The sequence below is a fragment of the Pseudorca crassidens genome, chromosome 1, assembly GCF_039906515.1.
Source record: "Pseudorca crassidens isolate mPseCra1 chromosome 1, mPseCra1.hap1, whole genome shotgun sequence".
Lineage (NCBI taxonomy): Eukaryota > Metazoa > Chordata > Mammalia > Artiodactyla > Delphinidae > Pseudorca > Pseudorca crassidens.
In genome coordinates, this window is record NC_090296.1 from 67,701,716 (window position 1) to 67,728,981 (window position 27,266).

General features: G+C 38.5%; 1 protein-coding gene and 1 pseudogene across 6 annotated transcripts in view; both read left to right on the forward strand.

The window, feature by feature from the left end:
• The window catches only part of STRN3 (striatin 3), a 114,415-nt gene that overhangs the window by 2,912 nt on the left and 84,237 nt on the right, over positions 1–27,266 (forward strand). The gene's annotated exons all lie outside the window — the stretch shown is intronic.
• Positions 15,509–25,594, forward strand: LOC137224908 (heparan sulfate 2-O-sulfotransferase 1 pseudogene; annotated as a pseudogene).

Below are 27,266 nucleotides of genomic sequence, written 5' to 3' on the forward strand. Positions count from 1 at the left end.
ATTGTGTATTTTTGCTCTGTATATTTCTCTAAAATGTTTTATTGGGCTACTTAGTTATTAGGATTTCAGGTTTGCTTCTGGAATGCTGAATTTGCTTTACACGTCTTCAGTCTTTAGTAAGAATGCTTGTGAGATGCACATTTTAAAATGTATGTGTTGAATAAAAAATTTATTGGGAAAGTTTAAGTGAAGCGTGAATGGATTTAAATTGTAAACTTAAACTTAATTTTAAGAAAGATAACAGAAATAAGAGAAGTTGCATATCGTTATGGTATACATCCTTGGGTACACTGTTCATCTATACATTATTTAAAGTATTCAGTATTAAAACTATTCAATAATGAATACAACCAGGCTAAGGTATACCTCATTTTGATATAAAATTTCAGTGTGGAATTAAATTTCCTGGCTTTGGAAAGGATTTTAAACTGGAAGTTTGCATTATGGTTCTCTTCCCTGTAAAAGGAATTTTGGGTAAAGGTCTTTCTTAGAAGATTGGAACTAAACCAAAGGATGTCTTAACTCTCTTTCATCTTTGTGATGGTTCCTTACCTGGGATTTAGGTAAAGCTTTGTTAATAAGGCTCTAGGACAGTGATTTCTAGAAGAGAGTGCTAGTGGTAATCACTTGTAAAACTATAAAAAGTATGCAGGCCTTTGTCTCATCCTCCAGAGATTTGGATTGATTTGGTCTAGGACTTGGGAAAAAATGGACTGGACTGCTTGTGAGATTTTGGCAGTCACATTAAATAGAAATTATAACTGCCATTTCATCAGCACTACAACCTTATGAGGTAGGTATCATTTCTATTTTACAGATGAGGAAACACAAACAGTTTAAATAACTTTGCCAGCTATAAAGTATTACAGCTGAGATTTGAACCCAGGTTTATCTGAATCCAAAGGCTTTGTTTGGTCTTATTACCACTCTTGAAACCATTGTGTTGTATTGTTTTTTTGGTATTTTTTGTAGAAATGGAATCTGACTTGTAATTCATTATGTAGCATACACCACTTCAGTACATTTCAAAAAAGTTTTATTGAGCCCCCATGGCATGCCAGGTCTAGTTTATATATATTGCAAATATGTCCTTATATTTTTTTCTGTAGTTAGTGTGTAATAAATGCACTTATGGCATATACAAAATGCTTGTGTGCCAACTATAAAAATATGGCATAGGTAATACATAGAAAATGTAGTCCTGGAGTTAGTATTCTAAAACTACTAATTCTCCAGCAACTGTAAACTTTTTTTTTTTTTTTTTTTTGCGGTACGCGGGCCTCTCCCTGCTGTGGCCTCTCCTGTTGCAGAGCACAGGCTCTGGACAAGCAGGCTCAGTGGCCATGGCTCACGGGCCTAGCCACTCTGCGGCATGTGGGATCTTCCCTGACCGGGGCACGAACCCGTGTCCCCTGCATTGGCAGGTGGACTCTCAACCACTGCGCCACCAGGAAAGCCCAAGTGTAAACTTTTAATTAGTGTTTGTGTTTGCATACTCTGGCATACAGATTTGTCATAACGTGACAGATATTGCCATCTAAAGATCTTAAGTTAATAGGAGATGTTTCTCTCAGACATAACTTGATTTCTTCATTTTTAATGGGGGGAGGTAATTGTTTCCCTTTTAATCTGTTATTGCCAGGGTTTTCTTAGGGTAGTCTAGAATAATGATTTGCAAATCCGTGTTCCTTTTCTATTACAAGATTTTTATAAATCTACTATGAAATTATAAAAAATAAGAACAGTATAGAGATTTTTCATAAAGGTGTTCCTTTTATTCCGAGAGTTTTAGCCTTCATAAAGACTTGCTGTTATGCAGTTTTCCTTTTTCAAATGGTGGTGGCAGTAGAGTAAAAAAATTTTTATTTGATAGAATTGAGTCCACAATCTTATGTCATATTCTCCCTGTTTCTTTTTTGAAGTCCTTGGAAACAGAAAGTCTAGGGACCCCTAATCTAGATTTCTTTTCTCCATTTACCCCTTGATCCTGCTGTATAGTCTTTTTTTGCTCTCTCTCCTTATACCTATCTAAACACTTCGTAGAACACTTCTTTCTGTTGGTGATTGACCTTCAAATTGCCAAATCTTGAGGCCTTCTTACAGATTATATGCACTTAACCAACACTTTTTGCTTTTGAGAGTTTCTTCCTCAAAATCCTTTTTTTTGGCCTATATTCTGTAATTTCTTATTTTCCCTTTGGTTCACTTATCACTTTTCATATATTTCCTCTCCTTTGGTCTCAGTTATCGTTACTTGGGGTTCTGGTTCTTTTTGTTTTCACTGTAAATTTCGAAATATACTGTGTTTTTTGTTTTTGTTTTTTGCTGTTATTCCGATGCTTCAGTATTTAGTCCTTTAATCCTAAAAAAACCCAATGAGGTGAGCACAATTGGTTTCTTTGGTTGGTGGTGGGTTTTTTTTGTTTGTTTGTTTTGTTTTCTGACACTAGAGTATTGGGGCCCAGAGGTTAAGTAATCTGCCTAAGATCTAAGATCCTATAACTAGGAGTAGCAGAGCTGGGATTTAAACCTAGGCAGACTGACTCTAGAGACCATGTTCTTAATCACTACTGTATTTTTGACTTTCAGATGTCTCAGACGTATTTCTAACTTCCTGTTTAAATTTTCTACTTCGAATTCAATATATCCATTATTCAGTTCATCTCAAATGCCTGCCTCTTTCCCCCACAAAAGGCACTTAACTTGTTTATTCTCCTTTATTCCCTGTTATTGTTTTTTTTAAATAAATTTATTTTATTTATTTATTTTTGGCTGTGTTGGGTCTTCGTTGCTGCGTGCAGGCTTTCTCTAGTTGAGGCGAGCAGGGGCTACTCTTTGATGCAGTGCGCAGCCTTCTCACTGCAGTGGCTTCTCTTGTGGTGGAGCACAGGCTCAGGTGTGCAGGCTTCAGTAGTTGTGGCACGCGGGCTCAGCAGTTGTGGTTTGTGGGCTCTAGAGCACAGGTTCAGTAGTTGTGGCCCACAGGCTTAGCTGCTCCGCAGCACGTGGGATCTTCCCAGACCAGGGCTTTAACCCATGTCCCCTACGTTGGCAGGCGGATTCTTAACCACTGTGCTACCAGCGAAGTCCCCCTGTTATTGTTAATGTTTATCATCATCCTTCCCATTGGCAGATGCTAAAGAGATCAATGGGTCCTTCTAAAAATGTTGAGTCTTTGGGTCTTATTGATTCTAGTATGATTATTCAGTGAATATATTTCAGTGTTATTTTGTGCTACATACTGGGTATATAATGATATGTGAAGCAAGGACCTTACTGTTGGTGCAGTACTTGAGAAATAATAAAATGTGATAAATCAGAAATTAACAGGATGCTGAGAAAATAAATGGTGGTGGAAAACCTGTGTAGATAGTGAGCTTTCAGGTAAATAGCTAAGCAATTATTGAGCAGTTCCTATATGCCAAGAATTATTTTAAGTTGTTAATACATATCTTAACGCATTTAATTTTTGTGAAACCCTTAGGAGGATAAGTATACTTTGAGATCTGAAGTGTGACTACCTAACCATAGGTTTTTCAGTGGAAAGGAACAGCATTAAAATAAGTTCTAAAGCAGGAAAGAACTTTGTTGGAAGTGTGAGCTGGACTTTAGTGATTCAGTGGGCTATCTAATATAGATAGCCTCAGTATCCTAAAATATATTTTAATTCCGTGATTATTAATTTTTTGGAAATATAGTCTTCTTTGCATAAAAACTTTGGAGCCTTTTCTAGTTAAAAAACAATTTTTTGGCTTCGAATATACTTGAAGCCTAACCACTGACCTAAGGAAGTAACACTGATTTAATCTGTGCTTTAAATTTCTTTACTACAACTGTTTTAGTTCAGCGTGTTCCTCCTGCCTGATTTCTCTGGAGGAATCTTAACGGTTTCCCTCCATACATGCTCCTCTCTTAAGAGTTTATCCTTCATATTGTAAAGGATGTATTATATGATTGTATTACATATACCCTTTAATTTTTATTATGGAGAGTTTTAAACATATTAAAGAATAATATAGCGATCTGTGACCTCCCATAAACTTGTCACTCATCACTCAGTAACAACTCATGACCAATCTTATTTTACTTATACTTCTGTCCACTCCTTCCCTGTCCCAAATTATTTTGAAGCTAATCCCAGAAACATACAATTTCATCCATGAATATTTCAGTATATATCTAAAAGATAAGGACTTTCAAAAGACAACAGTTGTAGTTGCATACCAAATTAAGAAAATGAATAATTCCTTAATTTATTGATATTATCAAATATACGCTGTTTGAATTTCCAGTTTTCTCAGTTATCTTTGAAGAGTTTGTTTGAATCAGGATCTAAATAACACATTGCTTTTGGAACCCCCTCCATCTTTCTTTCCTTTTCTTTGCCATTTTTTGTTGAAGAAATCAGATCTTTGGTCCTATAAAGGTTCCCAGAGTCTGTGTTTTGCTCAGTGCATCTCTGATACAGTTTATCAGATACAGTTTATCTGTTGTCCTGTTTGCTTTCCCTGTAACTTGGTTAGTCGGATACAGGGTCTTGCTACATATTGGTTTATTTTCTTTTTTGGGGTGGTAGTGGGGGACGAGACTACTTCACAGGTGGTGATGAGGTCTTCCATCAGAAGGCACAAAACAGTTCGTTGTCTTTCCTGATGTTAGCAGCTGTTGATGTTAGTGTTTAGGAACATTCATCCATTAGGGCCACCCTTAGCTTTTAAAAAACTTCAGAAATTGAGATATAATTCACGTAACATAAAATTCACCCCTGTAAAGTGTACAGTCATCCCTCAGTATCTGTGGAGTGATTGGTTCCAGGACTCCCCCACCCCGCTCTCCCCTCTATCCCTGGATCTGAAGTCCCTAATATAAAATGGTTTAGTATTTGCGTATAAACCATGCACTTTATTCCGTACACTTTAAATCTTCTCTAGATTACTTATAATACCTAATACAAAGTAAATAGTTGTAAATACAATGTAAATAGTTGCCTGCAGTTGCAAATTTAAGTTTTGGTTTTTGGAACTTCCTGGAATTTTTTTTTCCTGACTGTATTTGATGCACAGTTGGTTAAATCTATGGATGCAGAACCTTGTGGATACAGAAGGTTGACTGTACATTTCTCTGGTTTTTAGTATATTACTGTGTTGTATCGTCATCATCGGTGTCTAATTTGGAAACATTTTCATCACCTACAAATGAACCCAGTTTAACCTCTTAGTAGTTAGTCCCAATTCCCCCTTTTCCTTGGCAATCACTAATTTCTGTCTCTATGATAGAAAGAATAGTCTTTCTATCATAGAATATCAAGAATATTCTGAACATTTCATATAAACGGAATCATACAATATGTGGCTTTTTGTGAATGGCTTTTTTCACTTAAGGTGATGTTTTCAAGGTCCATCCATGTGTAGCATGTAACGGTACTTTATTCCTTACTATGGCCGAATAATATTCTGTTGTATGGATATACTACATTTTGTCCATCAGTTGGTGGATATTTGGGTGTTTCTACTTTTTGGCTATTATGAAAAATGCTGTTATTAACATTTCTGCACAAGTTTTTGTGTGAACATATGTTTTCAATTATCCTAGGTATATACGTAGGAATGGAATTGCCAGGTCATGTTCTACTTTTTCAGGAACCTGCTGAAGTGTTTTCCAAAGTGACTACACCATTTTACTTTCCCACCAGCAATACAGGAGGGTTCCAGGGCCACCGTTACTTTTTTGTCAACTTTGAAATATATTACTAAAAATTTTTTTTTACAAAATACCTTTCCTTTGATTTTTTTTTTCCAAGTTGTGTTTTCTCTGTCATAGACTTTATTTTTTAGAGCAGGTTTAGGTTTATAGCAAAATTTAGCTGAAAGTACAGACAGTTCCCACATAACTCCTCCCCCATCAAAACCTCCCCCAACATCAATAGCTCCACTACTGTGGTACATTTGTTACAATTAATGAACCAACACTGACCCATTATTATCAACCAAAGTCCGTGGTTTACATTAGGGTTCACTCTCTGTCTTGTATATTCTTTGGGATTTGACAAATATATAATGACAGGCATCCACCTTTATAGTAAATAATGCTTTCACGGCCCTAAATATCCCGTATGCTCCACCTGTTCCTTCCTCCCTCACCCAAACCCATGGCAGCTACTGCTCTTTTTTTTGTTGCTTTGCTTTTTTGTTTTGTTTTTGCTTTTTTGTTTGTTTTTGGCTGCGCTGCATGGCATGTGGGATCCCAGTTCCCCAACCAGGGATTGAACCCGCGCCCCCTGCAGTGGAAGCACGGAACCTCATCCACTGGACCACCAGGGAAGTCCCATCTAGTGCTCTTTTTACTGTCTTCCATAGTTCTGCTTTTTCCAAAATGTCACGTAATTGGAATCATACCGTGCATAGCTTTTTCAGACGGCTTCTTTGACTTGGTAGTGTTCATTTAAGGTTCCTCCTTAAATGTCTTTTTGTGGCTTGATTGATCTTTTTAGTGCTGAATAATATTCCATTGTACATATGTACCACAGTTTATTTGTCCGCTCACCTGTTGAAGGACATCTTCAGTGCTTCCAAGTTTTGGCAATTATGAGTAAATGTCGATGTGCAGGTTTTTGTGTGGATGTATGTTTTCAAGTAATTTAGGAGTTTGAATACTGGATTGTATGATGAGAGTATGTTTAATTTTTTTAAAAAACTGCCGAACAGTTTTCCAGAGTGGCTGTGTACCTTTTTTGCATTCCCACCAGTGGTGATTGACAGTTCTTGTTGCTCTATATTTTGTCAGCATTTGATGTCAGTGTTTTGGATTTTAGCCATTCTAATAGGTGTGTAGTGATATATCGTTTTAATTTGCTATTCCCTAATGACATAACAGTGTTGAGCACTTTATTTGCCATCTGTATGTCTTCTTTGGTGAGGTTCTGTTCAGAGCTTTTGCCCTTTTTAAAATTAAATTCTCTGTATCACCTCCCTCTTGACATTTACTTTGCTTTGGGATGGAATGGTGTTGGGTCTTGTTTCCAGTCATTTATGAGTAATTGTTGGGTAAATGGCAGTCATATTATTACTTAAAACACATATATTTACCTTAAAAAGTACTTTAATGACTTAAAGGAATGAGTAATTATAATATCAACTTGCCTTTAGCTGTCCTTCCAGTGAAGCTACCAAAGGCAATGATTAAATTTATTTTATCTGGAGATACTTGTAAAGTCTCTAACTGTAAGAGGGTGAGATCTGTGGTGGTTCCAAAACCTAGTAACCTGGGATCTTTAATAATACAGATTCCCACATTCTGTCCTTGGTCATTGTGATTCAGTAGTTTGAGGTAGGATCTGTGTTTTTAAAATGTATAGCTGGTGATTCTGATAATCAGCCAGGTTTGGGAACCTGAATGATCAAAGTCTCTTAACGATTTGGTGTCATCCAGCTCTCTATCCCCTTTCCCTTTAACATTGTCATTCCTTCTATTGATACGTTAAACTTGAGCAATATTATCACCCCTTCTCTGCACTCACAATGGCTTGCACTGTGTATGATTACATCGTTGCACTTTTTTATTTTCATTTTCTGCTTTCCAGTAAATTAAAGCTACTTGTTAACAGGAACTTGCTGGTTTTGAATATGCTGCGAATTTTTGTTGGATTCAGTTGAAACACCCTGTGGTGTTTGATTACATAGATGAAAGCATTATATGTCCATAGAAAGAACTATTAATAATAGTACCTGTTAACATTTAATGAGTGCTTTCTGTATGTTTGGAATCATTCTAATTTGTATACCATCCCTAAATCATAGATAACAAGTATTTCCATTTTAGAGAGAAGGAAACATGGGCAAGAGTTTAAATAACTTGTTCAACATAAAACAGTAAATAGGTAGTGAAGCCGCGTGCTGCCGAGTTGCTTTTGTCTGATACCTTATGCCATTTTAAGGTAATACTGGTACCTGGTGTTCATTGGGACCACCTCGGTGGTAAAGAATTGTAAACAAATGAATAGGGTCAGTGTCACAAGATTTAAAAGGCTATATATAAGTGAAGTAATTATAAATGTGTAGTGAAATTTTGGATCATGTTTGGATAGATTTTGTAAAAGAGTTTTAAAAATTCTAATTAAAACATTTTCAGACTCTTAATTTTATTTTTTGAATAGTTAATGCGTGGTTCAGAATTAAATCTTGTACTTACCATGAGCCTGTCTACCCTTAGTGTCCTACATTAGTAACCACTTTTATTAGTAGTACCATATGTATCCCTCCAGTGTTTCTTTATGCAAATAGATGTAAGCAAATATGTATGTTGATTTTCTTTCCTTTCTGATACAACAGTTCGTAAACTATATACCTGTTTTTCACTTTGCTTTTTCATTTAACATTTTTTGGAGATTATTCTGAGTCTGTCAGTAGAGAACATTCTCACTTTTATAACAGCTGCATAGTAGTAGTATTCTACTTTGTATACACGCCATAGTTGATTTAATTACTCCACTATTGCTGAATGGTTGTGTTAAAGTTTCAGAAAACATTTGTAACTGTGTTCTTAAATGTGTGAGCAACCAACCAGCCTTCTGCCAAAAATAAACTCTATTATATTGCTTTTTTGTTTTGTAGGATTATAATATTAGCAGTTAACAAAGCATTATACAAATTTGTAATTTTTTTTATTTCATGGCTTGCACTCAAGTCTGAATTAGGGGTCACCAATGTTTTAGCTGTGAAAGCCATTAGTTAACCAGTTTCATTTAAGCTGTAAGTCTGTTACTGAAATCTTGAGGAACAAAGGAGTGAGAAAGACAAAACAAAGAAAAAGATGAAATAGAAAACAAGGGGAGTGGGGTGGATGGGAAGAGGAATAAAGGCAGTGATAGAGAAACAGTGGATGGGTGTGATAATATGCCACCAACAGTTGCCTCACATAATAAAACTATGTCAGAGTGGCCTAAACTAACATTTGTGTTTTTGCTTTTTCCCAGAGCTTTAAAAAGTGGACCAGGGACTTCCCCGGCAGTCCAGTGGTTAAGACTCCATGCTTCCAATGCAGGGGACGTGAGTTCGTTCCCTGGTTGGGGAGCTAAGATCCCACATGCTGCCCGGAGTGGCCAAAAAAAAAAGTGGACCAGACTTCCATAAGCTTATATTTCATAAGTGAGGGTGGGGGTGGGGTCGAGACTCTAGAAAGTATATAATTATGAATCTTTTTTTTTTTAAAACTTTTTTTTTTTTTTTTTTTTTTTTTTTTTTTTGCTGTACGCGGGCCTCTCACTGCCGTGGCCTCTCCCGCTGCGGAGCACAGGCTCCAGACGCGCAGGCTCAGTGGCCATGGCTCACGGGCCCCGCTGCTCCGCGGCATGTGGGATCCTCCCGGACCGGGGCACGAACCCGCGTCCCCTGCATCGGCAGGCGGACTCCCAACCACCGCGCCACCAGGGAAGCCCATGAATCTTTATATTTTGCAGTACGCGGGCCTCTCACTGTTGTGGCCTCTCCCGTTGCGGAGCACAGGCTCCGGGCGCGCAGACTCAGCAGCCATGGCTCACGGGCCCAGCCGCTCCGCGGCATGTGGGATCCTCCTGGACCGGGGCACAAACCCGCGTCCCCTGCATCGGCAGGTGGACTCTCAATCACTGCGCCACCAGGGAAGCCCCATTTTCTTCTTAATATTTAATGTAACTTGTAATTTTAAAAATTGTCTACCCCCCCCATGCACACTTTTAAGATTGATTGTAAGCTCTTTGAGAGGAGGGACCTGTCTTTTTGTAAAAATTAATGTATACCCAGTGTGACAGTAAAGGGTCTGGCACATAATAGGTGTTTGCTAAATATTTATTAAATGAGTGAAGTTGCTGAGGATGTTCAATTAAGCTGTTAGATATGAGAAACTGAATTGTAATTTTTGTAGTACCATACGGAAAAAAGCCCACAAGATAGAAATAACACCAGTAGTAAATGACTACTCTTCCCTTATCCCCTCATTTGATATTGGAATGATACCAAACTTTCTGGTTTTTATTATAAGGTATTCAAAATACCTTAGTCCTGTCTCCCCCTTGTGGGAAATAGAGTATAAGAGAGATCACAACTGCAGTTAAAATGAATCTGTGCTTGGGATTAATGCATGGGGGTGGAGGTTACTTCTTCCCCTCAAATAGTAATGAATGATTTTTATGAAGAATATTTGATGACCAGGCAATGCTTATGATAAACTAAAAAGCAGAGTTGCATATTATGTGCTAAATCAGCTATGTTAAAAATTATATTGAACAACCCAGTACAAATGTTTTAAAATACCTTTGTGATTTTGGGGTGATGGGATTATTGGCAACCTTTCTATTTTCCCTACTAAAAAAAAAATAAAAGGCCCAGCAAACATAAAGTAGGTATTTTCTTTTACTGAAATGGATATTTCAGAAATGGAGTGTTTATTTTGTTTTTTTGTTTTATTTATGGCTGTATTGGGTCTTTGTTGCTGCGTGCGGGCTTTCTCTAGTTGCGGCAAGTGAGGGCTACTCTTCGTTGCGGTGCACGGGCTTTCTCTTCGTTGCAGTGCGCGGGCTTCTCATTGCAGCGCCTTCTCTTGTTGCAGAGCACGGGCTCTAGGCCTGCGGGCTTCAGTAGGTGTGGCTTGCGGGCTCTAGAGCGCAAGCTCAGTAGTTGTGGTGCGTGGGCTTAGTTGCTCCACGCCATGTGGGATCTTCCTGGACCGGGGCTCAAAGCCGTGTCCCCTGCATTGGCAGGCAGATTCTTTAACCACGGTGCCACCAGGGAAGCCCCTTGGAGTGTTTCTTTATGTACATATATATAAGAGAGAGGGAGACACAGATGAGCAGACACCGTTGAAAAATACTTTATCATAAAACAACAAGTTGAACTTAGTATTTTTAATGAGTTTATCTTTTCCCCATTTTCTTTTTTAATTGATTTCTTTAAAAATTTACAAATACCGTGTTTTACTCATGAAGATTTTTTGATGTTTTAAATTTTTTTGCGGTTGCATTTAGTTGCTTTTATTTATTTTGTAAATTTTTACATTAGTGTGTTTTTTTAACTTTTTTAATTTATTGCAGTGTTGGGTCTTCATTGCTACGAGTAGGCTTCTCATTGCGGTGGCTTCTCGTTGCGGAGCACGGGCTCTAGGCACACAGGCTTCAGTAGTTGTGGCACATGGGCTCAGTAGTTGTGGCACGCTGGCTTAGTTGTTCTGTGGCATGTGGGATCTTCCCAGACCAGGGCTCGAACCCATGTCCCCTGCGTTGGCAGGCAGATTCTTAACCACTGCGCCACCAGCGAAGCCCTTTACATTACTTTTAATTCTTAGTTATTGTTAAAGTAATGTATGAATATTAAGCTACAGAAATGTCAAAAATAAAGTAGTGCCTTTTTGGTAATCTTAATCTTCTAGGAATAGCACTGCATTTTGGGTGTATATCTTTTCAGAACTTTTTCTGTACAGTAGTCTCCCTTTATCTGCAGGGGATACATTCCAGACCCCCCAGTGGATGCCTGAAACCATGGATATAGTACCTTACCCTATATATGCTGTGACGGTTTATCACACCTCTTACATCTCCATACCATATTTCAGTATAGGTAATAAAGTTAGTTAAATCATTAGCTTTTATGTTATTGTGACCATGTATATAATATTTTTCTGAATCAAGTATAATAATTTATGTATAATATAATTTGTGAGTCAAAAAGTATACTGTGAATACTGTTCCTTTTCTGCACAACTTTTTGTTTTTCTTGGAGTTACTTGCCTCCATTTTTTATTTGTTTATTTTTCTATGTATCTATTGCTGTTTTTCCAAAAGGTGTTAGAAATCTGTCGGGGTTTTCAAACTCAAGCACATCACATGTGTTGTTGGTTCTGCCTCTTGTATGGAGGGATTGGAGTGGGGAGAACTTGACTTCAGAACTGTCATTCTCCTTGCTCTGATCTAGACTTGTTCTTAAGACTTGTTGCAGAGTTATTATTCTGTAACTTCTGTAGTCTTTTCAAAAAGGGAATCCCCTGCACCCCCACCCCACCCCCTTTCTTTTCCCACTGGCTCCCTTTCTGCCTCCTGCCCTGGCATATTTAGTCCTTTGTTTGGCTGAAATATGTTATCTGGTTGTTTCTTGAGAAAAGTTGCATAGGAGGTAAATTTTAGGGACTTGTATCTTTTTTAAAAAAATCTGTATTTTATTTTCACACTTGATTGGTAGTTTGGCTGGAAATAAGTTTCCATCAGCATTTCAAAGACATTTCTCTTGTCTTTGAACTTTCAATGTTGCTTTTGAAGAGTTTGATTATATAAATTTATTTATTTTTGGCTGCATTGGGTCTTCGTTGCTCTGTGTGGGCTTTCTCTAGTTGTGGCAAGCAGGGGCTACTCTTCGTTGTGTTCTCATTGCAGTGGTTTCCCTTGTTGCCGAGCATGGGCTCTAGACGCACAGACTTCAGTAGTTGTGGCACATGGGCTCTAGAGCGCAGGCTCAGTAGTTGTGGCACGTGGGCTCTAGAGCGCAGGCTCAGTAGCTGTGGCACACGGGCTTAGTTGCTCCACAGCATGTGAGATCTTCCCAGACCAGGGCTCTAACCCGTGTCCCCTGCATTGGCAGGTGGATTCTTAACTACTGCGCCACCAGGGAAGCCCGCTGTTCAGTTTCTTGATCCTTTTTTTTTTTTGTATGTGATTTGAATTTTTTTCTAGGTATCTTTTGTTTATACTGGTGGTGTTAAATTTTATGAAAATGCATATCGTATCAGGCATTGAGAGAATTCTTTTTCTCCGTAATCCATTATTTCTCAGTAGAGGGCATGGTGGGCATTTAGGTAGTACCATTTTTGTGTTTGACTGTATTGTGCTTATGGGGCTTTGAGCACCCTGGCTCCCAGTACTAAATGCCAGAATAACCCACTAGTTTTGGGGACAACTAAAAATGTCCCCAGACATTTCCAAACACCCCCTTGGGAGAGGCAGTACTAATCTTTTTTGAGAAGGGTTATTGTAGTCCTGAGTCCTTAGGGCACTTTTTTGTTCAGTTGATGATGGACCTACTGATTTAAAATTTTTCTTCTGTTTCCTGATTTTCTCTTTTTGGTCTGTTTTCTGAGATACTTTCTTCAACTATATTTTTCAATCCTGTTATCTTGAATTTGTAAATGTATTTTCTTACTTGAATTTTTAAAAAGAATGGTATTGTTTTTATTTAATATATATATTTGTTGTTGAAGTTTTCTTTCCCTTAATTGTCAGTTTTCTCTGAATTTCTTGTTTTTCTTTTGCTTCCCTTCTTTCTTACCTCATGCTGTCCTAACATATTGGTGACCACTGACTGCCTGTCTGTATTTAAAAGTAAAGTACTGGGGCTTACCTGCTGGCACAGTGAGAGTCCACCTGCCGATGCAGAGGACACGGGTTCGTGCCCTGGTCCGGGAAGATCCCACATGCCGCGGAGCAGCTGGGCCCGTGAGCCATGGCTGCTGAGCCTGCGCGTCCAGAGCCTGTGCTCTGCAATGGGAGAGGCCACAACAGTGTGAGGCCCGCATACCGCAAAAAAAAGAAAAGAAAAGAAAAAAAAGTAAAGTACTGTAAGGCTAGATGGTAGCTGTGACCCTTTTTGCCGCTTTTCTTAAAACTCATTTTCATTCCATTTTTTCCAGAATGGCCTTCTTCCTAATATTAGTTTTTAAAAGTCATTGACTGGAATTTTAATCTTTAGCCTTTCCACAGGCTTGTTTTCTTAAATCTTTAACTGTTTGTAATTGGTTCTCTCAGTTATTATTCTCTGAGTTCTTGTATAGACTTCTTTCAGTCTCAAATGTCCATCATTGTCATTTTTTCAAATTATATCTATATAGAAATAATTTACTATTCTTGTGTTGCATTTTGTTTAGAGGCTACCTGCAGGATAATATTCTGTCTCTGCTGAACTTTTTGGACTCTAGTTTTCTTCAAGTCTTGTTAGTTCTTTCCAGAATTTTTTATTTCTTATGTCTTCCATTTGTGGTCACTTTCTCCCTAGATTCTTATTTCCAGTTTACCAGCCTTACATAAATTTTAGCTCCTTGACTTTTCTTCAGTTATTCCTGTAGCCATACTGTATCTTTCTGGTTTGTAGTGTCCTTTAGTTCTGTGCTGTTGTTTTCACTGTTTCTGGTGTCCTTAAATACTAGTTTTTGTAAACCAGGTTCAGTTTTTTTTTTAAGTCCCCTTCTCTAAGCCAATGGTATGTCAGACCTTTAGCTTCTGTTGTGCTGTCTGGTATAAACAAATACATGGCATCTGGTATAAATTTCTTTTTATTTAAATTCAGTCTCTAAAGAAAAAAGTTGTTTTTTTTTCTTTTAAAAGTAACAGTATGTCATTTATACTGCCCTTTAATACATATTAAAATAACTGACTTTACCCCCCAGTTTTTTTTTTTTAATTTATTTGGTTGTGCCACGTCTTAGTTGTGGCTCACCGGCTCCTTGGTTGTGGCATGCGAACTCTTAGTTGTGGCATGCATTTGGGATCTAGTTCCCTGACCAGGGATTGAACCCGGGCCCCCTGCATTGGGAGCTCAGAGACTTAACCATTGTGCCACCAGGGAAGTCCCTTCCCCCCCCCACCCCAGTTTTTTATTGTGGTAAAATGCACAACAAAATTTACCATCTTAATTTTTTTTTTTTTAATTGTGGTATGCGGGCCTCTCACTGTTGTGGCCTCTCCCATTGCAGAGCACAGGCTCCGGACGCGCAGGCTCAGCGGCCATGGCTCACGGGCCCAGCCGCCCAGCGGCATGTGGGATCTTCCCAGACCAGGCCACGAACCCGTGTCCCCTGCATCGGCAGGTGGACTCTCAACCACTGCGCCACCAGGGAAGCCCCATCTTAATTAATTTTAAGTATACACTTTAGTGGTATTAAGTACATTCATATTGTGCAACCATCACCACAGTCCATCTCCAAAACTCTTTTCATGCTATAAAACTGAAATTCTATACATATTAAACAATAACTATCCCCTGTCCCATTAGTCCCTGGTAAGCATCGTTCTACTTTGTGTCTCTGTGAATTTGATTACTCTGGGTACCTCATGTAAGTGAAATAATTCAGTATTTGTCTTTTTGCGACTGGTTTATTTTATTTACCATTATGTCCTCAAAGTTCATCCATGTTTCAGCGTGTGTCAAAATTTCCTCCCTTTTTAAGGGTGAATAATATTCCATTATATGCATTACCACAGTTTGCTTACCCGTTTGTCAGCTGATGGACAGTTGGGTTGCTTCCACTTTTTAGCTATTGTGAATAATCCTGCTAAAACATGGGTGTACAGATACCTCTTCAAGACTCTGTTTTCACTTCTATTGATATAACTGATTTTTACTTGTTAATAGAATTGATATATCCAGGGGCCAAGGACGGTGCAGCTGCAGCCGAAGCACTGGTGGAGGAGAGCAGAGCATGGCCGCGAGCAAAGGAGAGAGGGAGGCGGGCAGGCAGGCGGGCGCGGGGGTCGGGGACTGAGGCAGTAGAGGGAGGCGAGAGCCGGGCAGCCGCTTTGCGCTGTGTTTGCTGCGCGGGCTTTTGTGGGGGCAGCCGTGGCGTAAGCCTCCTCGGCCGAGGAGAAGCAGTACCGGCGGTGTAGGTGCTGGCGCCTGGGGGCGGGGGGCTGGGGAGGCGAGAAGGGGGGTCGCTTCGGTGGTTCTCTTGCTCTCGCGCTCTCCTTGCCTTTCTCTGGCTCGGTGGGCTCCTCCCGGCATCTCCCTTGCCTCCTGGGCCCCTATCCCCGCCCCCTGCGGTATGTCTTGATTGCGAGCAGCAGGTTTCCCGGGGCTCCTCAGGATGATGCCGTCCAAGTTTCAGCTGCTGATGATGGTGGCCTTCGCAGTGGCAATGCTTTTCTTGGAGAACCAGATCCAGAAACTGGAGGAGTCCCAGTTGAAGCTAGAAAGGGCTATTGCAAGACATGAAGTTCGAGAGATTGAGCAGCAACATGCGATGGATAGCCCCTAGCAAGATGCAGCTTTAGATGAAGAAGAGGACATGGTGGTCATTTATAACAGAGTCCCCAAAACTGCAAGCACCTCTTTTACCAATATTGCTTATGATCTATGTGTAAAGAATAAATACCATGTTCTTCACATCAACACTACCGACAATAATCCAGTAATGTCACTGCAAGATCAGGTGTGCTTTGTAAAGAATATAACTTCCTGGAAAGAGATGAAACCAGGGTTTTATCATAGGCACCTTTCTGTTTTGGATTTTGCAAAATTTGGTGTGAAGAAGAAGCCAATTTACATTAATGTCATACGGGATCCTATTGAGAGGCTAGTTTCTTACTCTTTCTGAGATTTGGAGACGGTTATAGACTGGGGTTAAGAAGACAAAAACAAGGGGACAAAAAGACCTTTGATGAATGTGTAGCTGAGGGGAGCTCAGACTGTGCTCCAGAGAAGCTCTGGCTTCAAATCCCATTCTTCTGTGACCACAACTCAGAATTTTGGAATGTAGGAAGCAGGTGGGCTATGGATCAAGCCAAATATAACCTAGTTAATGAATAGTTTCTGGTGGGAGTTACTGAAGAGCTTGAAGATTTTATCACGTTATTGGAGGCAGCTTCGCCCTGGTTCTTCAGGGGTGCTACAGAACGCTATCATACAGGAAAGAAATCTCACCTTAGGAAAACCACAGAGAAGAAACTCCCTACTAAACAAACCATTGCAAAACTACAGCAGTCTGACATTTGGAAAATGGAGAAAGAGTTCTATGAGTTGGCACTAAAGCAGTTCCAATTTATCAGAGCCCATGCTGTACAAAAAAAAGATGGAGACCTCTGCATCCTTGCACAGAACTTTTTCTATGAAAAGATTTACCCTAAATCGAACTGAGTACAAGGTGTGGCAGTTAGATTCTTGAACTACAACTTTGACTGTCTTCACCTTAGTTCTCAGCTCCACAACTTGGATTGCTGATGGGTGTATAAGACAGTTTGTATTAAACCGAGTTAGAATACAGACAGTGATGTCAAGGAAGTAGATTCTGGCTGATATGTCAGTGGTCTAGGAAGTTTAAGTTTCAGCCTTTTTTTTTTTTTCCTGGTTAAATTTTGGTGGGAGTTACAACCTCCTGTTTGGACACAACCTACACATCACCTAAAATAAACACATAGCAGGTCTAATTGAAGGCTAAATACTGAAATACAGTTTCAGAAAAAGTTCTGATACAGTTTTTGATAAAGCGTTTTTTTCAACTAACCATGAATGAAGATGAATCCATTTGCTACTTCCACCTTCATCTGGAGGTTTGCATTATACACCACAACTGGATAGTGTTACTAACTGTTTGGCAGTGTGTACTTTGTTTTTGTGAATCACGTCCCATGAAATTTATTGAAATGTTTGATCAAGTTTGCTAAGAATGTTTCTGCTGTAGTTGGAACTGCCCTTATTTATGTAGGTCATTTTAATTTTCTTTAAAAAATGATTATTAGTGTTAAAAATCAATTTAAACCATTATTAATACTGTAAAAAGAATCAAAGTAGTATTTCTCATTCCTGTCTCTCCAATATCTAAGATTGGGGAAACACGTCAAAGAATGTTGACATTGCCTGAAGTTTTGGTTAAGGCTTCCACACATGAATATCAGAAAAATAAGTTTAGTATTTGTTTCTCAATCCATTATTTGTAAAGGTATAAACTGAGGTATTGGTGAGTCCATATTATAACTCGGTTAGTGAGCTGTGGTATGGGTAGGATTTTCCTACTTCTTCTGTACTTTGTAGACTGTTTTAACTAAGGTGCTTTATAATGTATTTTAAAGCATTGTATTTACAAAAAAAAAAGGAAAATGCTGTAAATATTGCATATTTTATGTATTTGGACCAAAAGGTTATAAGTAATTAGACAAAAGTGGTTTTGCACCAGTTTTATTATGTCAGGTAAAACCATCAGACCTACTGTTCTCGTATTTCTCATTTAACTTTACTGTTAAGGTATCACTGAAATGAACTTCAATAACCTTTCAATTTTGATATGCAGTACATTATTCATATTTGGGGGCAGTAGTTATAGTGGAAAGAGTTCTGGATGAGGAGTCAGAAAACTTGATTTCTTGTCCTGGCTCTGCCACTTATCAGCTGTGTGATCTCGGGCGAGTCACTTAACCTCTCTCAGCCTCAGTTTCCTCATCCTGATATGAGGATGATAATACCTGCTGTACCTACCTCACAGGGGTGTTGTGAGGATTAAATGAGATGGCATGTGAAAGCACTTTGAAAACTAATGTGCTATATAAATGTAAGGTATCATGGAAACATCTTTAACATATAGTTTCATACCATTCGTTTTTTTAACAAAGAAAAGGTCCACTTAAAAGCTGGTTGAAAAAGTTAATCTGTTTGGCCTCTCACTGTTGTGGCCTCTCCCGTTGCGGAGCGCAGGCTCAGCATTGGCCATGGCTCACGAGCCCAGCCAGTCCGTGGCATGTGGGATCTTCCCAGACCAGGGCATGAACCCGTGTCCCCTGCATTGGCAGGCGGACTCTGAACCACTGCGCCACCAGGGAAGCCCTGAAAAAAGTTAATCTTGATATAAATTTGTGTTTAATAAATATCTTCTCAGCGGAAAAAAAATTGATATATTTTATAAACTCTTCATCTAGTGTGGCACTCTTTTCAAACTGAGTTCTACACATTCATTTCTTTTTACTGATCCTTCTAAAGTGTGAACACTTTTTGTTTTAAGTTATAAGAATGCATGAAATTTTGGTGTACAGTTTTACATGAAATCACATGACTGCTGATTTAAGGCAGCCGTGTCCAATAATATCAGAATTTGATTTAGATACTAATTTCAACAAAAATGTGCAGGGCTAGGTACTCTCTGTAAATCTTCAACAACACCACCTCCCCCTCTGACTCAGCAGGATGTCTTTATCTCCTACTTAACAGAGAAAATAGCAAACCTATCAGATGGGGAGTTCTTTATATTCCTGCTACTAAATCTACAAATTGTACATGTAGACATATATTGGTTTTCTTGGGCCACTCTTAAAATGGGAGACATTTCGTATAAGGCTTATCTCTACTGGTTGTTCATTTATTGGGTGTTTATTGAGCACTCAGTAGCTGTGTGGGGGGCACTGAGGATAAAGCTATAAATAAAGTAAAACTGCCCTCATTAAGGTTAAATTCTAGTGGGTCGAGGAAGAAAATTTTGTTTGTCAGATAGGGATAAGTGCTATAGAGGAAAGAGGATAAGTGAAAGAAAAGTTTGTTAGGTAGGGTTAAGTGCTATAGAGGAAAGGGGATAAGTGAAAGAAAGGTTTGTCAGATGAGGATAAGTGCTATAGAGGAAAGTAAAGCAGAGAGAAGAGTGATAAGGAGTGGATCTGTGTGTAAGAGATTACTATTTCAAAGGTTCCTTGGGGAAGACGTCACTGCTGAGATTAGGTACCTTTGTTTCTCCCTTCCTTCTTAACTGCTTTCTTTTGTATTAAACAGATATCTTTTAACGTACCATTTTAATTTCCTTGTTGTTCTTTTACTGTATTTTTTTTAAAGATTTATTTATTTTTTAAATTTTGGCTGCGTTGGGTCTTCGTTGTGGCACATGGGATCTTCGTTGAGGCATGCAGGATCTTTCATTGTGGTGCGCGGGCTTCTCTCATTGTGGCGTGTGGGTTTTCTTTTCTCTAGTTGTGGCTTGCAGGTTCCAGGGCATGTGGGCTCTGTAGTTGTGGCACACGGGTTCCAGAGCATGTTGGTTCTGTGGTTTGCGGCACTTGGGCTCTAGTTGAGGTGCGCCAGCTCAATAGTTGTGGCTCACGGGCTTAGTTGCCCCCTGGAATGTGGGATCTTGGTTCCCTGACCAGGGATCCAACCCACGTCCTCTGCATTGCAAGGCACATTCTTTACCACTGGACCACTAGGGAAGTCCCCTTTTACTGTGTTTTTGTTGTTATTTTCTTAGTCATGGTTCTGGGGGTTGTCATTACCATTTTATCTAGTTTGAATACCAATTCAATTACAATAGCATATAAAAACTTTTTTCTATAAAGCTCCATTCCCTTCCCTCTCCTTTGTGTTGTTATCCTGCAAGTTTCATCTTTATCCATTGTATACTTACCAACCATCTTTCTAATTATTGCTTGATGTTTTTGGTTTTAAATAAGATAGGAAAAAAAGAGAAAAACAAATACATGTATACTGTTTTTAATAGTTACCTATGAAGTTACTTGTACTGGTGCTCTGTATTTTTCATATGGATTTGAATTACTGTTTAGTGTTATTTCATTTCAGCTGAAGTGCTCCTCTTAGTATTTCTTTTAGGGCAAGTCTACTAGTAACAGCTTACTCAGTTTTGTTGATCAGGAATGTCTCCTGCAATTCTGAAGGATAGTCTTGTTGGATATGGAATTACTGGTTGACAGTCTTTTTTTTCCACACCACTTTGAGCATATCATCCCATTGCCTCCATGGTTTCTGATGAGAAATCAGCTGTTGGTCTTGAAACGATCCTTTATTTGTGATGAGTCGCTTTTTTCTCTTTTTTGTTAGCTTTCAACAGTTAATGTGTGTCAGTGTGGGATGCCTTTGAGTTTATCCTCCTGAAGTTTTTTGAGCCTCTTGGATGTGTAGATTAATGTGTTTTTCAAATTTAGGAAATTTTTGGCCTTAATTTCTTCAAATACTCTATCCTTTTCTCTGTCTCTTCTTCCTTATGTGTATGTTGGTGTGCTTAATGGTGTCCCACAGATTTCTGAGTCTCTGATCTTTTTTTTTTTTTCATTCTTTATTCTTCCTGAGACTGGCTAATCTCAGTTGACTTATTTTCAAGTTTGCTGATTCTTTCTTCTGCCTGCTCGTATGTACTATTGAGCCCCTCTATTGAATTTTTTATTTTATTACTATATTATTCAAATCTATAATTTCTATTTGATCTTTTTTAGAAAATAATTTTTGTCTCTTGAGATTGTCAATTTGGGTGAGACATTGCTCTCATATCCTGCTTTAGTTGTTTTAACAAACTTAAATTAACTGATTTAAAGTCTTGGTCTAGTAAGTTCAATATCTGGGCTTCCTCAGGGATATTGCTGCATGAGCCCACCACCTGTGTGTGTGTGTGTGTGTGTGTGTGTGTTTAGACTGTACTTTCTCTTTCTTTGCATGCTTTTAATTTTTTGCCAACTGGACATTTTTAAATAATGTAGCAACTGTACAAATCAGGTTTTCTCCTCTCCCCAAGATTGATTGATTATCTCTTTATTTATTTATGTGACTTTTTTGGTACTAATACTGTAAACTCTGTTTTTCTGTTGTTTTATGTGGTCACTAAAGTCTCTGCTCAGTTAGCTTAGTGGTTAAAGTAATGAATAGACATAGGTTTCCTTGGATGCCTGAAACATGTAAATCTTCCAGTCTTTGCTAAGGGGCTCTATGTGTATGTTGAGACATGCCTTCAACACTCAGCTAGGCAATTTACAACTCTGTCTTAGCTTTCTTTTCTTGCTTGTGCAGAGCCTAAAGGTTAGCCAGAGGTGAGAGTTTAGGGCTTTCTCAGGTCTTTCCTGAGAAGTTACACAGGTTATGTGTGAGTGTGGATTCCCAGGAGTATATTGGAGCTTTCCAAAGCCCCCATGGACATCTCATTCCCCAGCTTTTCTTTTTAAGCTTTTTAATTATGCTATTGTTTGCCCCAAATATTGTCCATAATCTCAGGCAGCTGCAGTGTTTGACAGTTGCTTCTGACTGTTTTTGACCAGAAAGAAGGCTGTTTGCTCTGGATGAGTTCAGAGTCAGGCCACATAAAGACAACTTTGGTAGTAGTAGAGTCTTCCAAGGAACTACCAGACATGTCAAATAATGACAGTTCTCTGGGAGTGGGACTTTTAAGAAGATCCAATCCTGTTCTGCTCTCCCGCCCAGTGGCTGTTGACATTCACTATGACTGCAGGCTGTTGGTTTTCACAGAAGTAGGAAGGGGTAGAATGGAAATAGGGTAAATTAAACACCACAAAGCTTGCTGTTGTTACCAAGATTCAGCCATTATTTGGTGAATAAACATTCCCCAGATTGCTTCAATTCTTTGTAATTTTCAGAGTTCTGAAAAAGTTGATTCTCCCAGCTTTTGCCAGTGTTCTCATTGCTTTTATGAAGGAGAGAATTTCAGAGGTCTTTACTTGGTAATTCTTGCTGATGAGAATAACAGTTGCACTTAATAAGGATGTGTGGATTCCTTCTCCAAGCTCAGAGGGCTCAAGGAGACTGGGGATTGAGAATTTTCAGGTTAATCAACCCATCTCTCTATCCCATTTTTTCAGGGTTCCAATGTGTTCTCTTTTCCTATGCAGGCCTTAACCTTGGCATAGCAGACTTATCCAGATTGAGACTTTAACTTTCTTTGGAGCCCTGCCACTCTTACAATTAAGTCTTGGCCCTTAGCCTTTTGTGGCCTCCTGCTTTTAAAGATTTTATGCTACCAAAGAAACTTCTGGCTTTTTCACATTTAGTTTTTAATTCCCTGTCACTCATTTTAACCTCTTGTTATATTTTTCCAACGAGTCAATTGCTTTTAAAGCAACAGAAACCCAGTTTCATGGTCTTTATAATTACTGTTTTCCTTATATTTCTCAAATATCTGATACACTGCACCTTTAAAGTTCAGGGTTCGGCAAACTATGGCTTGCTGGCCAAACCCACTCTTGTGTCTGCCTGTTTTTGTCATGCCCTATTTTTAAAGAGTTGTAAAACAAAAACATCAAAGCAGAATATGAAATACTATCTGGTCCTGTAAAAAAAAAAAAAAAAGTTTGCCAACATCTGCATTCTCTTCCACTGGATAACTACCCAGTTTACCAACAATGGAACTTTTAGCCATTGCACTGCCAGTTTGTGCTCAGTTTCTGTTCTGTCATCACCAGTGATAGTGTCCTTTGCCAGCTGCCTGGCTACGTGGATGGTGATCCAACTCCAAAACTTCATTTTAGAGCCTATTTTCTTGGACCATTCTCAACACCAGTGGCTGCAAGTTGGGTCCCTGGGTAGGCTAACTATGATTAGCATGCAGAAATGTTCTTAGGATCAACATCTGTAGAAGGAATGGAAAGGAAGCAGAAGGGGTAAATTGGGCTGTAATGTATTATCAACAAAAGCCACTGTTGCCCCCTTGAGAAACTCTGAAGCTGCGATAACCTGTGGAGTTGTCCAAAATTGTGACAGGGTGCTGGGCCCTTATACGCCTGTTTTGATCAGTCCCTCCATGAAGGCTGCTAGGGCATGCAGCTGTCTTTAGCTGAGGCAATTCCTGAAAAGGCCTGACAGGTGAAGGCTGTTTGACAGCAGCTGGACAATAAATCCTTCATTTCTGAAGGGAGGTCTGGATAGCACATCAGTGTCTGCTACATAGCTTTATGTGAGTTCTTCTAATTATAATTTTCTTCTAAAATTTTTTTAAATTGTAACTTTAATGAATAAGTTTTTTCTCATGAGAAAGCTGTAAAATAGAATTCTTTTAAGAACTATATACATTTTTACTCATAATAAGATAGACAATTTTTTCCTAAGGCATTTTTGAAAAACTGAGCTATTTTAGTTTTGATTTGTGTCATTTTAATATCAGAAGTGTCATCATAGAATTCTGAAATGCTAATCTTAGTGGTTGAAATTTACAACTAGCAGATCTTAAGAAGACATCTAATTCAGCCCTCTTATTTGACAAATGAGTAAGCTGAGAATGAGTGAGCTAAGGGGTTATAAAGCTAGTTAGTGACAAGTGAGGATTCGAATGTAGGTCTCCAAACTCCCGACTAGTATCCTTTTATCAGTATTCCTTATCTTAGTTTCTTACAATAGTTTCGAAGAAAAGAGTATTAGGGTTCTGAAACTGAGCAAGAGTTTTTTTATGGCTTTTAAAGTCATTTTGTTGCTCCTGGGAACCATGGTAAACAGTATGCAGATGCTTCAGTGATGACAACAGCAATAATAATAAAGCCAACTTTTGGAGTATATCATTTTCATCAGTCCTGAAATCATTTTGGACAGATGAATCTGATTTATTTTTAACCTTTCTGGAAGATGATTCCACAGTTATCTTTGGAAACTTCTTCCTGATGACTATGGGTTATCAGATAATGGAAACTCTTCACTATTTGCTGGCAGGATCATACAGTGAACATATGATTATCAAATGAGGTCTGAAAGTGCTCTACAATTTTAAAATTTAGTGTTTTATTTTCAATGGTAGATTATCTTAAACATGTTCTGGATCACCTGAGTAATAATTGAATACTTTCACTTGATGCTGGGGTTAGAATATGTGTTAGTTTTTGGTGGTGCCAAGTGTTACTGTTTTGATTGTTAGGGACTAATATTAAGGAAAAGAATAGAAGTACTAGTCTTAATGAATAAGATGCTTTTGAGTTAACTGAAGACCAAATGCTTTTTTAGCATCAGGAATTAATGTTTCATAATAATGTGAAACTGAGAAAAATTTACCTGCCTTATTACCATTTAGTAGTACAGGCATTCCAATCTTAAAGGAAGCTTATGGTGGTTCAGTTAGTGCCATTTTTGTGTTGTGAGCAGAGATTTATTCATCAAAACCATGCCATTTATTTTTTAAGTGTTCGTGTTAAATTGAATTTTATTTAGAAGTTTTGTATTTGGTTTTTGGTTTATCTGACTTTCTGTATTTATGTAAGATCTGTGTGCATAAAGAGTTTACTTAAAGGTTTATGTTTATCAACTATACTGTGATAAAAATTAATTTTTAAAAAGTTTGTGTTTGCGTAGGTTTAAATAACGTTAGGATTACAACTTTTGTAAATAACTGGAAACTGCAGGAACGATTCTCCTTTTTTAAGGGGTCTGTATATTATTGAAGTTTGAGAATGTCTTTCTTCAGAGTTCTAAGTTGATGTTGGGCTACCTAAAAGTACATACTTAAAACTTTATGAAAGTTTTAATGAATGTGCAGTCATATTAATATATATGTGTGTGTGTAGGCAAGGAAGGAGGAAAGGGGAGATTTTCTTGTGTAGAAGAAAAATATTATAAATTATAATAATAGGAATTAGGTTTCTTCTGAATAAAGGGTTTGATGCCATTGACTCCTGGGAGGAAGTTATGATAATTTCAGTCTTCAAAGATTCACTCTATTTCTCATGCTATATTGAATTCTTTTGAATGTTCTAACTCTTGAAAAAAATTCTGTAGTGAATCTTGTAATGAAAAACCTGCTAATTTGTTTTGTAAGTTGAAATTTTGGCAGATTGCTATTTAGTAGAGTTTAAGTATTTATGATGGACTAGTCATGATCTACCTGGTAAGATCTACTCGATAAATCTAATTGTAGATAAATACCTGTTTTGGGGTCAGGCACAACTTGTAGTTTACTCACATTATTATATAATAGGGGAATATAAATGTGTATGAAAATAATTGTGATGAATTCAGCTGAGTATAGAAGTTTTACTGAGTGAGTACTCAATATCTCAATTGAGATATTTCACTAATTTTAATTTATAATCTTAATAAGATATCGTTTGTCACCACCATTTTCCTTCTAATTTTAATCTATATGTATGTCATTAAACTTTCCACTGGACTTTTTTTTCTTTCCTTCCTTCCTCACCCCTCCACCTGTCCCCCCCCCGCCCCCCGCCCTTTCTTCCTGGCCTGCTAGTTGCCACACACTGTTCTAAATGCTTGGGATATAACCATGAACTAAACAATCAAATATTCCTGCTCTCATGAAACTTAGATTCTTGTGGGGTCTGAGGGTGGGAGGAAACAAGCAATAACATGTAAATAAATTGTTGAGAAACTGTATGAATAGATAAAGAAGAGATTTTTGTTAGAAAGTGATTAAGCGTTGTGGTAAGAGAAAAAAGTAGAGGAGGGTTAGGGCAATTAAGAGTATATGGGGAGGGCTTCCCTGGTGGTGCAGTGGTTAAGGATCCCCTGCCAATGCAGGGAACATGGGTTCGAGCCCTGGTCCGGGAAGATCCCACAAGCCACGGAGCAACTAAGCCCGTGCGCCACAACTACTGAAGCCCACACGCCTGGAGCCCGTGCTCCGCAGCAAGAGAAGCCACCGCAATGAGAAGCCTGTGCACTGCAAAGAAGAATAGCCCCTACTCACTGCAACTAGAGAAAGCCCACGCGCAACAACAAAGACCCAACGCAGCCATAAATAAATAAAGAAAGAAAATTTTTAAAAAAGAGTATATGGGGATGTGGAACAGTTTGTAATTTTTAAAAGGATAGTTAGGATAGGTGTCACTGAGAAGAGGACATTTGAGCAAAGTTTTGGTAATGGAGTTAATTTGTGTGAAGGAAGAACTCACTGGCATTGCTGTTAGTGGAAAAGGCCCCAAGGCAAATAGGTGTGTGCTTGATGGATTCAGAAACTAGCAAGATGACCCATGTGGTTAAGGTGGAGTGAAGTCCACGGGGGAAGAGTGGTGGGAAAGGATACCTGAGACGTAAAAAGGACCAGACAATTAGGACTTTGTTGGCCATCATAAGGATTTGGGCTTTTATTCTGGGTAAGATGGGTAGCCATGGCAGAATTTTGAGCATAAGTGATGTGTCTGGCTTTTTGTGGGGAGGAGTGCACTGGTTGCTGAGTTGAGAATAAGGTGTGTGTGTGTGTGTGTGTGTGTGTGTGTGTGTGTACGCATGTATCTCCCATGCTTACACAAGCGCATTGCACTTAGACAACTATATATTATGCAGAGTGTAAATATAAGGTCTATATTTCTTTAGCCAGGGGTCAAAAGTTGGATTTTAATACTCATTTAACCAGTAACAGGGCTGTTCAAAACCTGAAATCCAGCAGGAGGACAAATTGTGTGGAAGAAAAAATTATGCATATTTTTATCAGTGTGAGAAGAGAGAAGATTAATGAATGTTTAGAGGGGATGTTAAAATTGATAGCAACATTCTTTTTTTTTTTTTTCCGGCCATGCTGCGGCTTACAGGATCTTAATTCTCAGAAAGGGATTGAACCCAGGCCACTGCAGTGAAAGCGCTGAGTCCTAACCACTGGACGGCCAGGGAATTTTCAATAGCAACATTCTTCATTTTAAAATATTTTTCTTTTAATTGGGGGGACTATAGAAAAGCCTAGAAAAGAAAATGAAAATTGCTTATCTCACCACCCAGAGATAACCATTATTAGTATTTTGGCATTCGGGTATGTATGTGAGAGTGATACTTTTAATGTATTTTTGCCTGAACTTGTAAATTGAAGTATAACATCCACTTAGTAAAGTACTCCAATTTTAAGTATAT